Raw genomic sequence first — 15,522 nt, 5'->3', positions numbered from 1 at the left:
TTTTTTTTGTTTTTAAATGGGTAATTTTTTTTTTTTATTGGTACTTATAAACGAACCAGCCAACTGGTAGTATTATGATGTGGACAAATAAAAACATCTTTCTACACATACTAGAGTGGTGAAAAAGTTAGGGGTTGTAGTAAAATAGCAAAAATGGGTAGAGGAAATCAGTGAAGCACATTGTAGCTTAACCCTTCACCTTAACAACTGAGGTTCTTAACAAGTAAAGCCTCCCCACCCCAGAAAATACGAATTATCCTTCATCACACATCTTTGTACTTTTGCTCCCTATTCTTGAGGTTAGGTTCTAGATCCTAAAGATATCTAAAAAAATAGTATTATAACCTAGTTATCTATAGCCGCCAGTCATCTTTTATCGTGTTGTCTGTAGAAGCCAATGCTTCTGAAGCCTCTTTGATTAGTCACCAATCATACACCCCCAAACTGACACAAAAGGCACAATGAAAAGCAGCTTTTCAAGGCAGAGAGATACGTAATTGTAAAAGAAAAATTCTAGGGAAGTAATACCGTCAAGGCTCAAATTGAGATTGAATAATACAGCCATCGTTACAAATCTTCAGGCTGTATGTTCAGAGAGTAATTTGGGAATAAATCCATGTTTTGCTGTTGGGAATTGAAATACTTAGCAGTTTGCTGCATTGTGTTATAGCTTTCCCCATCAGTTTCCAAGGTGGCCTCCAAAACACTGACAGGAGAATTTTGCTGGAACTGGTTCTGGGGCTGCAGGAATTCCTCAACATAGTTGAATTGACTGTTCCAAGTCTAGTTATTCCAAGCTTGGGGGCACCAGGTCTGACTGTTCCAAGGGTGATTGCTCCAGGATTGACTGTTCCAGCTCTGGTTGCTCCACGTTGGGTTATTCCAGGTCTGGTTACCCGACATGGGCAGGTTTCTGCAAGAGTTCACCAGGCATCCTTGGTGGTAGGAATAGAAGCCTGGGTATTCTGTAGTTGCTGGGCCCTGAGTCACACAATGTTGCGATTCCTTGGCCAGTTGTTTTTCTGCCACCTCTTACGTTTCATTCTCTGGTTCTGGAACCAGATCTTAACCTGTTTGTAGCTAAGGTTCAGGATGTTGGAAAGTTCTTGCATTTGCTGGAGGCTGAGGTATTTCTGCCTCTGAAATCTATCATTGAGTACACACAGCTGGGTCTGAGAGAACACGGTTCTGGTCTTCTGTTTCTTGACCAGGACCTTCTCTTCCTTCTTCTCTGTGCTCTTGTCTGCAGCCGTGGCCAGTAGTTTTACTCTGGGGCTTGTGGAAGAATCAGGACTGTCCAGTCTCCACGTTGTGGGTCTCAGCAGATGACATTTGCAAGGACACATAATTTTCTTCAGACCCATAAATCTCAGGCATTGGTGAAGATTCCCTATAATTGGATGCTTCGGGGCCACGCAGGCTTTGGGGACAAGCTGGGTCCACACTCGTCTTGTTGAATTGAAGGAGAGGGAGAAAACCAAAGGGCTATATAGATGATAGAAAAAGTCCAGGCTTAAGAATCTAGGTAGAAGAGCTTAGAGAAAGGTGAAGATCTCCAGGTATAAAAGTATTAAAAATATGGGATGAAGGGAAGTCACCTGTGTGATAACAGAAGCCTACCAGCCCAATGTAGGAAAATGACCGAAACTAAGCATACCCTTACCATACCATTCCAGTAATTGTGCTTGTTGATATCTACCCAACTAATTTTAAAATGTGCGTCTACGTGAAAGCCTGCATGGAAATGTTTATAGCTGCTTTATTATAACTGCCAAAAAACGGAGGCACCCAGGATCTTCTTGAATAGGTAAATGAATTAACAAACTGGAGCCCAGTCACCCAATGGAATATTATTCATCAATAAAAAGATATGAGCTATCAAGCCATGTAAGACATCGGTGAATCACAAATGCCTATTGCTAATGGGAGTCAGCCAGCCTGAAAAGGCTATATACTGATGCATTTATATGACATTCTGCAAAAAGCAAAAATACAGAGATAATAGACAGATTAGTAGTTGCCAGGAGTTTGAGGTTCGTGTATGTGTGTGTTTGGTGGGTGTGTATGTATGTGTGGTGGGGAGGTGTTACAGAGTGGAGGCACAAGAGATTTTTTAGTGTCGTGAAACTATTCCCTATGATACAGTGACAGTGGGTACCTGCTACACATTTGGCAAAATCCATGAAACTTTACAGCACAAAGAGTGAACTTTAATGTGTACAACTTAAAAGGTATTATTTAGAAGGCTGAGGGATCCCAGAATAGAATGCAGAATCGAATGGGGTTACAAATGTATGAAACAACCTCACTGACAGGAGTGCAGGTAAAAGGTGCTGACCTAACCCTGAAAATAAGTGGAGTCTGAAATCCTAAATGCCAAAGCAACAGTACATACACTCCACACTTTAGTCGAGAAAGTTGTTTCCCCTGGGGATACAGGTTAACAATTCTGAAATCACTACACCTGTATGCTAGAAATGAACGATAAAGGCAATAGATGGTATGGTAGGAACAAGTTTTCCTGGTGTTGGAGTGTAATCTAAGAAAGTTTTCATAGAAGTAATATTTGATTTCATCCTGAAAGAACATACAGAATTGCAGCAACAAGAGAAAGAAGAAAGGACATTTCAGGGAGAGTGAATAGCTTCAGTCTGTTGTCCTCCAACTTTTAGGTCTCAGAAACCCTTTACATTTAGCACCCAAAGGGCGTTTAAAAACAATGCATTATATTGATTGATATTTTACTATTATGAATTAAAACTGCTGTGATTTTGACATATAATTTACAAATTCCTTTTAAAATAAAATAATAAACCTATTCATTATATGTAGACTTGAACTTCCATGCCCCATTAAGGGTGAGTGTGGCAGCAAGACTTGCTTTCGCCAAGGAAATGTAAGCAAAAGAGACAGGTGCCATTAGAATCGGAATATTTTAAAAACTAGTGACAATTTCCTGTACTGTCTCTTTTCCATTACCACTGCCATGAGCAACATTTAAAATGGTGGCTGCTTCCACAGCCTGCAAGGAGATTACAACACTTGCCCTAGTCGAGTCATGAGAGACACAAAGCATGTACAATACATAAACCTCTGTTGTTAAAAGCCACTGAAATTTGAGGGGAAGCGGGTTGTTCCTTACCATCACATAATGTAGCCTATCCATTCAAAATAAAATGAATCCTCTGGCTGTTAGAGATACAAACCACTTCTCTGGCAGCTTAAATGGGGATATATGTATATGTACAGCTGATTCACTTTGTTATAAAGCAGAAAGTAACATACCATTTTAAAGCAATTATACTCCAATAAAGATGTTAAAAAAAAAACACTTAATTTAGTCTCTAACACAAAGTCTTTTCTGTAACCATCATTTTCATAGGAGGGAAGGGTTTATCATTTTCTGATTATCATGGGACAGCACACTTATCCAGCATCTAACATTTCAGGAAGATGCCTTCGCATGTATCTTGTTATATATCTTTTAAGTAGAAATTATTATTTGTATCTTACAGATGTTGGAACTAAAGATTAAGAGTTTTGTAAAATACACAGATTGCACGACCAGTAAATAATGGACTCTCAACTTGAGTCAAGTTCTGACTTTGATGTATATACTCTTCCCATATGCTGTGATTCCTTTGGTTAATCTAAAGACAAAAAATTGACTATTATCCTCTAAGGGAAGTTTCTTATTATCTTTATTTTCTATAAAAGGTTAAGAATCTCATTTAAGCAATTTCCTGGATCTTCTGAAACCAGTTTTTTTTGTTGTTTTTTTTTTTGTTTTGCGGTATGTGGGCCTCTCACTGTTGTGGTCTCTCCCATTGCGGAGCACAGGCTCCGGACGCGCAGGCTCAGCGGCCATGGCTCACGGGCCTAGCCGCTCCGCAGCATGTGGGATCTTCCCGTACCGGGGCACGAATCCGTGTCCCCTGCATCGGCAGGCGGACTCTCAGACACTGCGCCACCAGGGAAGCCCTGAAACCAGTTTTTAAATAAAGGTGATCTTTTGTTCTATGTTCTGAAAAGGAGTTCCTCTTTAAATTCTTCTGACCTAGGTAACTGAGTTTATACAAAACAGTAGTCCCAGATAAATTACAAGAGAAACTGGTCTTCTTGCCTTGTGGAAAATGCAATGCAGAGGGAGGGAAAAAAAAAAAAAGGAGATGCAGGGCTATTTTCTTTTGTCACTCAACAAGATAGACTTTTCACCCATTTGGGGAAAAATAAAGAGACAATTATAACCATGTCAATCACTTTCCTAGTCCTTCAACCAGTGTAAAAAGATTGTGGAAGTTTAAATTTAAAAACTAAAAAACAATTAGTTGTAAATTTTACTTTTTGTCACTTCCTGGATGGACACTTGTATTACTCAGATAAACTCTGGTTACATTTTCCTACTTATACAATCAAGAAAATGGTACCTCTCTAAAAAGATTATAGCAAAGTTTGTTTCTTATAATTTCATAAAATAATTAGCACAGAGTTTGCCATAATGGTGATTACATTTTATTTCCTCCAGATTCCCCATTAAAAAGAACCACAATACTTATCCTGAAAAGCTCCAGTTAAACAAAACCTTTAAACATAAATGTCTCAAAATATATGCTCTGTTTCATTTGGAATGAACAGACAGCAGAAAGTGGCTTCATCCATTTCACTGACCACATGTATCAGAGCAGAGGATTCTGTGAGTAATTTGGCTGTGAGGGTCTTTAGCCACCTACAAAGGGACAAAAACAGCCAGATTCGTTGTTCAATTTACTTCCTAAATCTAGAGAAAGCCTTAGCTAAAGGAATGTGAGCAATTTATTTATCTTTACCTTCAGTTGCTAGCGCTCTGGGCAATAATCATAGAAAATGTAGACACAGCTGAAAGCTCACAGAAGCTTCCAATGCTGAAGCCACATAGTCCAAGGTAAATTGCTTACTTTTAGTGAAAATAAGAGGTAAGATGTGGAATGGCTTTACTTTTTAATAAATGGTATTTATATTTTCTAATTACCAAAGGGAATAATTTAACATATGCATTGTGGTAATTTTAGAAGACACAGAAGACTAAGAAAGGATAATGAGAAACCACATAATCCCATAAGAAAAATGAAACCCTAATCTCAGGTAACAAATTGTTGTCAAGTGAAAAGATCTTAATTGATTTTCTCTCGCTATGAAATTAAGATATTGATATTAATATTTAGTTATACTTACAGAATTTATAATGAAATACTAAATCAACAAATATCACATATATTATTGATTTGTAACAATAAAGTTTTGATTGAATATATCATAGATTAAATTTCCAAGATTTTTAATGGATCATTGTATTTTAGTGTATAGATATATCATGTTATATCTGCTTCTGAAGGATATGTAATTAAAAAAATTTTTCTGTATTCTAGCCATTACCACAAGGAACCTTTTTATTCATATGTACAATTTATTTAGCAAAACTCTAAAACTGGAGAATCCTAGCCAAAAGTTCTAAACTATTTAAGGCTTTCAAACTGTCCTCAGGAAAAAACATAAATATTAAAGTTAAATAATACAAACCATGTGAGAAAGTGTTCATTTTTCCATACTTGTGCCAATACTAAATAACAATCTTATGATCCAGCCATCCCACTACTGGGCATATACCCTGATAAAAACATAATTCAAAAAGAGACATGTACCACAGCATTCATTGCAGCACTATTTACAATAGTCAGGAGATGGAAGCAACCTAAGTGTCCATCAAGAGATGAATGGATAAAGAAGATGTGGCACATATATACAATGGAATATTACTCAGCCATAAAAAGTAACGAAATTGAGTTATTTGTAGTGAGGTGGATGGACCTAGAGTCTGTCGTACAGAGTGAAGTAAGTCAGAAAGAGAAAAAAAAATACCGTATGCTAACACATGTATATAAAATCTAAAAGAAAAAAAAAAGGTTCTGATGAACCTAGGGGGTAGGACAGGAATAAAGCTGCAGACATAGAGAATGGACTTGAGGACATGGGGAGGGGTAACTTGGGATGAAGTGGGAGAGTAGCATTGATATATATACACTACCAAATGTAAAATAGCTAGTGGGAAGCAGCTGCATAGCACAGGGAGATCAGCTGAGTGTTTTGTGACCACCTAGAGGGATGGGAGGGAGGTGCAAGAGGGTGGGAATATGGAGATATATGTATATGTATAGCTTATTCACTTTGTTATACAGCAGAAACTAACACAACATTGAAAAGCAATTATACTCCAATAAAGATGTTACATAAAAAATCTTTTAATATCCCATATTTTGTCAGTCTACACAATAACAACACTAACAAAAGCCAATTCTTATTTTCTTTGAAGGTTAATGACCTTAAAAATAACATCTTCATGTTCTCTATTCTTATATATTGCTTCTTTGAGTTGCCTGTTCAAATTCTTTATTTGTATTTTTGATCTTTTTTCCCCTCTTACTGACTTTTAAGATACATATGTATACACACACACATATATATCTTTTTATCTTTTACAAATATTGTATCTTTCTAGTTTGCCATATGTATTAATTATGTTTATTTTTCTTCCATTACCATTAGGTAGTTTTAAATTTTTATATAGTTAATCTTTTTATATCTTCTATTATGCTTTAAAAGTTTTCCCAGTACTCAAATTTCAAAACTCACTTTCTTATATTTCCTGGTTATTAAAATGATCACATATCTAAGTAATTAGTGTGATATAAAATATGAGATCTAAATTTATATGTTTAATGGTGTATAGCTCTTCTAGCACCATTTATTGACTATTTCTTACTTCCCCTATAATCTTGAAATGTTAACTTTAGCATGAAAATTTTTTCTACCTATACTCTTAATTAATTTTGTAATTAACACTCTGTAACACTCTTAATTAATTTTGGTGTATAGCGTGAAGTAATAAGCCAATATAATTTTTCTCAAGAATAACTAGTTTTGGGCTTCCCTGGTGGCGCAGTGGTTGAGAGTCCGCCTGCTGATGCAGGGGACACGGGTTCGTGCCCCAGTTCTGGAATATCCCACATGCCGCGGAGCGGCTGGGCCCGTGAGCCACGGCCGCTAAGCCTGCGCGTCCAGAGCCTGTGCTCCGCAGCGGGAGAGGCCACAACAGTGAGAGGCCCGCGTACGGCCAAAAAAAAAAAAAAAAAAAAAAAAGAATAACTAGTTTTCACAGCACCAATGACTGAAAAATCTTTCCTCTTCTGTGTTCTACAATGCTCATTCTCTCTAATATTGAATGGCTATATATGCAGTGGTTTGTTTCTGGACTATTTTATTCTATGATTATATTTATTTCTCCCTGTACCAATGTTACAATATGTTAATTACTATAGCTTTATAATTAGTCTCAATGTTTTGGAGGCTATATCCCTATCTCCTTCACCTTTTGCTTCCTCGGGTATGGCTTGAATTATCTTGACTCTGCTTTTCTACATAATTTTAGAACAGCTTGGAAGATTTTCATTGGGATTGAAATTTCATAAATCATTACAATAGTGAATACAGTTTTACTATCCAGAAAATGAACTATCTATATCATTATTCCAGCATTCTTTTATGTTTTTAAATTATATGTGTAAGAACTTGCACCTATTTTATTAGATTAATTCTCACTTTCTTCATATTTTTTGCTAATGTAAATCGTATCTTTTTTACATATGCTCATTTTGTTGCTATTGTACAGATTTTTACTGCAGTTTGTACGCTTATCTAGTGTTTAGCATACTGACGAACGTTTCTTCGAATTATTTATCTGTAGCTTCTCTTGTATTTTCCATGAAATAACCATATCTATCAATCTGAAAATTCTAACAGTTTTTTCTCTTCTAATTCAATCCTTATATTTTTAGTTTAATTTGTTTGTCTTCTGTATAGGTTAGGGCACCTCTCTTGTCATCTTTGGCATCAACAGATGCAATATTATTATTTATAATAATATTAGTAATATTAGTAAGATATATATATGCACATATGTATATATGTGTGTGTATATATATATATATTTATATTTATATATTTGGTTTCCATCCCCTCTCCTGGCACAGAGCTCTTAAAGCCCTTGGACTTTCTAATGTATAGCTAGAGTTCTAAAGGTGAAAATACTCTTTTATTATTTACAGCAAGCCCCTTTCAACCACTCCTGAGTTTATGTTAATAAAGTAACTTTTGAAAAAACCCCTAAGGATGGGGGTTAGATGCCAGAGCAACCAACCTTTTGATTAGTGGGTTGAAACTTTCACCCTCTGCCCTGTCCTATGGGGAGCGGATAGGGACTGGAGGTTGGATTAATCACCAATGGCCAATGATTTAATCAATCATACCACATAATGAAGCCTCCATAAAACCTCCAAAGGATGGGGTTCAGAGAGCTTTCAGGTTGTTGAATATGTGGAGGTGCTGGGAGAGTAGCAGCCCAGAGAGAAAATGTGAGAAGAGCTCTGTGCTCCTTCCCACATACCTTGCTCTAAGCCTGTCTTCCATTTGGCTGTTCCTGAGTTATATCTTTTCATAATAAACTGGTAATCTAGTAAGTGAACCCTTTCCCTGAGTTTTGGGAGCAGCTCTAGCAAATTAATTGACCCAAGGAGGAGGTCGTTGAACCTCCAATTTAGAGCTGGCCAGCCAGAAGCACAGGTAACCTTGGACTTTCATTTAGCATCTGCAGTGAGGAACAGTGTTAATTGCGTGGAGGTGAGCCCTTAACCTGTGGGATCTGATGTTATCTACAGATAGATAGTGTAAGAATTGAGTTAAACTGTAAGAGAGTAGGTGGTGTTTGAGTACTTATTGGTGAGAGGAGACCCCCCAGGCATTTGATGATCAGAAATGTCAGAAGTGTTCGGCAAAGTGTTGGAAATGAAGTATTGTATTGTGAGTAATGAAAGAAAACATTTTTTTTTCCTTTGCAGAATATTCTTAGTATTCCACTTTTTTCTCTATTGACTTTTTATCTATACTTCTTTTGATTATTTTAGTGATAATTTTAGGGTTAGCAATATACATCCTTAATTTATCCATATATTCGTGTCAATATTTCACCACTTCACTGCTCACAGTTCCCACTTCTCAATTCTCTCTTCCCATTTCCCTACACTTTCCTTATTACGTTTTACACTTCAAAATCTCTATTTCTGAAATATAACAACTTACAATATTCTTGTCAACTTCTTATACTTTATTAACCCCATGTTACAATTTTCTTTTTACTTTTACAGTTATTTTATTTTAAGAGAATTATGAAAAGGAACAAACATGTACTTCTGTGTTTATCCACTTAGTTACTATTTCTAGGGCTCTTCATTCCTTTCGGAGCTTTTTAACTGGCATGTTTCCCCTTCAGCTTGAAAACATGCTATAGCATTTCTTGTAGTTCAGTATAACTAAAGGCAAATTTTTTTGGATTTAATTTGTCTGTAAATGTTTTTATTGAACTCTTGTTCCTACAGGATATTTTTGCTGAATAATATATTCTGGGTAGATGGACTTCTTTTTCCTTTTAGCATTTTAAAGATATTTTCTTCTGCATTGTTTTTTCTAATGAGAAGATAGATGTCATTCATATTGTTATTTCCTTATATACAATATGTCTTTTCTCTTCCAACTGATTTTAAGATTTAAGATTTATTTAGCTTACAGAAATTTGACTATGCGACTTCCCTGGTGGCACAGTGGTTAAGAATCTGCCTGCCAATGCAGGGGACACAGGTTCCAGCCCTGGTCTGGGAAGATCCCACATACCACGGAGCAACTAAGTCCGTGTGCCACAACTAATGAGCCTGCACTCTAGAGCCCGCAAGCCACAACAACTGAGCCCGTGTGCCACAACTATTGAAGCCCGTGTGCCTAGAGCCCGTGCTCTGCAACAAGAGAAGCCACCACAATGAGAAGCCTGCACACCGCAATGAAGAGTAGCCCCCGCTAACCGCAACTGGAGAAAGCCCATGTGCAGCAATGAAGACCCAATGTGGCCAAAAATAAAATAAATTTATTTTAAAAATAAATAAATAAAGTTCTTTAAAGAAATTTGATTATGGTTTACTTTGCTGTGCTTTTTTTAATACTTACCTTGCTTGGGATTTGCTAAATTTCTTAATCTCTAGATCAATGCTTTAAATCACATTTGATAACTTTTGGACCTAAATTCTTCTTAAATTTTTTTTTTGCCCAATTGTCACTTTTGTCTCTTTCCAAACTCAAATTACATGTATCATGGGACCATTTGATATTATTTCCTGGGTCCTTTGTACTCTTTTCATTTATCTTTAGAGAATGATTTTGCTTATAGTGTTTTTAATTTCTAGAATGTCCATGCCATTATTTTTCATCATTTCCATTTTCTACTGGTATACCTATGTGGTTATGTATTAAGATTATATTTTCCTTCAATTTTTAAAAGAGTTTTCTTCAGTTTTTGACATACTTTAAATTGCTGTTTTAAAAGTCTTTGTCTACTATACCCAATTCTATGCCATCAATGAAGTAAGTTTCTATTGATTGTTTTTAAAAAAACTATCAGTCATATTTTCCTGTTTCTTTACATATCTGGCATTATTGATTACATATGGGGCATTGTGAATTTTATGTAGGTACCAGAAATTCTACTGTCTTTCCCTGAAGAGTATTAATTTGTGTTCTGGTGGGCAGTTTAGTCACTGAATGTTCACCTTGAACTTGCATAGGCAGGTTTTGTTTTACAGTTTGGTAGAGCCGATCTGTGGAAAGCCCATGATGTTTACCAAGCTTCTCCAACTTGTTAGGATTTACCCTCCAAACTCTGTTCAAATGTGAATCATGTCAGAGCTTAATTTTAGTCTTTGTCTTTACTCTAGGGCATGATCCTTATTCCTAAGGCATCCTTTTCTTTTCTCTCAAATGTAATGGGATGTTAAAGATATTAATGAGGATTTAAGGTCTCTCTGCTTTGGCTGGACCCCAGTGTACCCAGCACTGCTCAGCCTTCAGTATCTTCATTCCTATTTCAGTCCTATAGCAGCCATTCCCACTAGAGTTGTAGTCTCTTCCTCCCTGTGTGTATTCCAGCCCTCAGCCAAGTACTTGAAAAGGACTTTCCTTTTTAGTACTATACCTCGCTGAACCCATTTTAGCTCTGCCCTGAACTCTAAACTCTGTCTTTTCCTGAGGCTCTGCTTGAATTGCTGTACCAGAGTCATGATGCTGCACTGTAGTTATAAAATTTTCCTCAGTCCAGGGCAACCCTGAGGTTTACCTTGAGAATTTCCCTTCTCTTAGTGATTACAGTCTTCTGTTGCCAGCTGTCCACTACCTGAGAACAGTTGCCTTATATAATTTGCACGGTTTTATGGTTGATTATGGCAGGAAGGCTAGTCCAGTACCACTGACGGCATCATAACCAGAAGCAGACATCTCTGCACCTAAAAGAATGTAATGTATTTCCTCCAGCCACTTATGTAAATCTTAATAAAGATGTAATCATGGTATATATAAAATTTTGAATCCTTCTATTCTTACCAAACACTAGAAGCATTATCCAACATTGCTTAAGATAATGGTTAACCATCTGAAACACTTAATAAAAACAAATAGTTGGATTTGCAATAATTTTCTATAATTATAATAATTCAGAACTGTAAAAATCTTCTACTTTATGACTAATCTTATGTCTTAATTATTGTTCTTTCAGAGACTTGTATGATTTAATCCTTGCTGTCAGTCACCCTGAAGCATAATACATACAGTTCTCATGAAAAGTAACTCAGTTACAAATCAATGCTTATAATCTGGAGTGGCAAATGTGACATCACTAGTAATGGCAAATATGACACTCGTCAGTAATAGTAGGTAAATGAAAGTAGAGAAATACGTGGCAGATAAGTGTTCATTTCCCTCTACTCTTGTCCTTCATTTTAATGTATTTGTAGCCTCCTCCACCCTTTTTTAAATGTACTATCTCCATTAAGAATTTTGGGGGCTTTGTTGAATTAATAACAGACTTCAGTATGACCTTTTCATTGATAGAGCTTACGATTTTAGGCTCATCTTTTCATTTCAGGTATTGACATTAGTAGCAGAATTCAGACATGGAATCAGGGTTATACTCCTTAGCTCACTTGACTTGACTTTTATATTTGAAACGACTGCTTGTCTTCTCTGTCCACAAGGTTTTAACATATATGGCAAGTCTTTTCATATCTTAAGGCATATGTACCTTATGCTACAATGTGGATTCAATTCCAGTAAAAGCTCCTGCAGCTCCCAATGGGCAGCAATAGGCAGTAGTGCACTAGTAAGCATTTAACAGTTATATCACACACACACACAAAATACCTGAAGCTCTGATTGGTAGAATTTACTGTTGAGAAAAGATGTACATGATTTGCTCCAGGACACCACTGGCCGTGGGGCCTTTCCATCAGTTCTTGGAGGATGACTGACATCTCACTGGGTGCTCAAACATGCCTCCCGTCAGGCATCAACTTCAGTTATGCTTGATGAGCAGAGTTCTTCAGAAAGGTCACTAAACATTTATTCCATTGTATATCACTTCCATGTGTCTTTAAAAGCCTTCTTTTTCTCACAAATATTTAAGTAGTCATCTTCTTGAGTGAAATTCAGGAAGTTTCAGATTTCTTTTTAGCTCTTTTTTTTTCAGCTTTATTGAGGTATAATTGACAAATAAAACTGTAAGATATTTAAAGTGTACAACATGATGATATGCTATATATATTCATCATAAAAGGATTCCCTTCGTTGAGTTAATTAGCACATCCATCATATCACGTTTACCTTTTCTTTCCTTTCCTTTGTTTTGCTTTCCTTTCCTTTCCCTTTCTTCCTTTCTTTCTTTCATTAAGAACATTTAAGGTCTACTCTCTTAGCAAATTTCAATTATACAGTACAGAGTTATCAACAATAGTTAACCATGTTATACATTAGATCCTTAGACCTTATTCCTCTTGTAACTGGAAGCTTGTACACTTTTAGCAAACTCTCCTACCCCTAATTCCCTGAAATCAACTTTTATACTTTCTGTTTATATGATTTTGACTTTTTTTTTTTTAGATTCCACATATATGATACTCTGCAGTGTTTGTGTTTCTCTGTCTGATTTATTTCACTTAGCATAATACCCTTAAGATTGAGCCACATTGTCACAAATGACAAGATTTCCTTCTTTTTAAAGGCTGAAAAAATTACATTGTGTTATATATATATATAACATTTTTCTTACCCATTCGTCCATTGACAGACAAGTAGGTTGTTTCCATATTTTAGCTATTGTGAATAGATGCTCTGAACATAGGAGTGCTGATATCTTTTCGAAATAATGGTTTTGTTTCCTTTGGATATATACCCAGAAGTGAGATTGCCAAATCATGTGGTAGTTCTATTTTTAATTTCTTGAGGAACCTCCATAATGTTTTCCATAATGGCTGCACCAATGTACATTCACAACAACAGTGCACAAGTGTTGCCTTTTCTCCACATCTTTGCCAATACTTGTTATCTCTTGTCTTTTTGATAATAGCCATCCTACAGGTATGAGGTGGTATCTCTTTGTGGTTTTAATTAGCATTTCCCCGATGATTAGTGATGTTGAGCATCTTTTCATGTACCTATTGGCCATTTGTATGTCTTCTTTGGAAAAGTGTCTACTTAGATCCTTTGCCCATTTTTAATTGGATTATTTACTTTTTTGCATTGAATTATATGAATTCCTTATATATTTTGGATATTAAGTGCTTATTGGATATATGGTTTGCAAATATTTTCTCCCATTCCATAGGCTGCCTTTTCATTTTGTTGATGAATTCTTTTGCTGTACAGAAACTTTTTAGTTTGATGTAGTCCCACTTGTTCATTTTTGCTTTTATTGACTTTGCTTTTGGTGTCATATCCAAAAAATCATTGCTAAGACCAATGTCAACATGCCTCCTATGTTTACTTCTAGAATTTTTATGGCTTTAGGTCTTACATGAAAGTTTTTAATCCATTTTGAGTTGATTTTTGTGTATGGTGTAAGATAGGGATCCAGCTTCATTCTCCTGCATGTGGCTGTCTAGTTTTCACATCCCCATTTATTGAAGAGACTCTCCTTTCTCCACTCAGTGTTCTTGGCTCCTTTGTTATAAATTAACTGACCATATATGTATGGGTTTATCTCTGGAATCTCATTTCTGTTCCATTGATTGATGGTCTGTTTTTAAGCCAATACTATACTCTTTTAATTACTATAGCTTCCTATTATTTTGAAATCAGGAAGTATGATTAAATAAACAAATGAATAACTTTAGAAAAATGAATTAACATTTGGCATCCTCAGCTCCCACCAAAATTTCCATTAAAATTGATTAAAATAATTAAATTAACAAGCTCCTAGACTTTACTCCTGGAGAGATTTAAAATGTCAGTGTCATAATACTGTACAAAATAAGTAATTGAAGTACTACATATATCCATTCAGAGTTAATTTCATGTGCTCCATATAGCCTATATTTTAGGTCACAACCTCTAGATATGGTTAAAATCCATTTAGCATTTTAGTCAGCTGCAATAATAAACAGAAACACAGACATACCTAGATATACTTACATTTATTTATCTATATAACTGCAAAAAGCTTTTTTATTTATATTGAGAATTCTTTCTGAAAATTACATTTAATGGTTACATATTTTATCCTTAAAATATGTAATTATTTACATATTAGCTACCAAGCTCCTCAAGACCTGTGGGTATAAATGGGGTCATACTTCATTATTTATTCAACTTTCACTGGCTCTTGCCACTGTCTTCCTATGTAAGTCTTCAGAGCCTGATAAGGTCCTGGAGTGTATTTTGGATAGTTCCCAAGTGGTCACATAATAGTATCTCACATTTCCTCATGAATATGGATCTAATCTGCATCCATGTGATTTCCAAAGGCCACTGACATTCTCTGACCACCATGGTGTCTACCAGGTAGCTCTGTGCCCTGTGGCTACCATCATTCTTCCTGGATTCCAGAATATTTTGGAGGAATGGTGGACAATTTCTCCATATTTACAGAAAATCACTGGCAAATACTACAGGCTCTACTAAGTGGTGTGACTGCTACTTTTGTCTACTTCCAGGTGTGCAAATAGCCTACCAGGGTCTACCACAGATTCCCAGGAGCCACCACAGATACTAGACTGATCTGCCACAGAGTGGGAAATAATGGTACTTCTTGTGTTACACCAAAGTAGTAGTTGTGTCCTGACACCAGAGAGGTGAATCACCTTTATTTTTTACTAATGATTCTCTTACTGGGAACACAGACAGAAGTCTAGGGGAATAGCCGAGACTATTTCAACAAATGACCGATTTAGAATCACCCCTTTCTCTGTCCCTAAAACTTTACTACCTGGTGAAGTTTGGGATATTTGGTTTATTTTCTCCATGGGATTAGTTCTTTCCCAGCTTCATCTTCAGTCACTCACTCAAATTGATTTCTGATAACTCTCCCTTCTTCAATCCTCTTTTCCACTACTTTATGAAACATAA

At 36.0% G+C, this 15,522-nt stretch overlaps 1 pseudogene across 1 annotated transcript in view; it reads right to left on the bottom strand.

Annotated features, from left to right (window-relative positions):
• Positions 1-267: 267 nt before the first annotated feature.
• Positions 268-15,522, bottom strand: part of LOC307190374 (homeobox protein NANOG-like) — a 54,875-nt pseudogene continuing 39,620 nt past the window's right edge. Inside the window, exons 2-3 of the transcript in view lie at positions 4,669-4,726; positions 268-1,485 (exon numbers count right to left, since the gene is read on the bottom strand). The product of the transcript in view is annotated as a homeobox protein NANOG-like (transcript). The remainder of the gene's footprint in view (positions 1,486-4,668; positions 4,727-15,522) is intronic.

The sequence above is a fragment of the Stenella coeruleoalba genome, assembly GCF_951394435.1.
Source record: "Stenella coeruleoalba genome assembly, chromosome: 8".
Classification (NCBI taxonomy): Eukaryota; Metazoa; Chordata; class Mammalia; order Artiodactyla; family Delphinidae; genus Stenella; species Stenella coeruleoalba.
The sequence above is the reverse complement of the archived record's forward strand: the minus strand, read 5'-3'. Positions and strand labels throughout refer to the sequence as shown.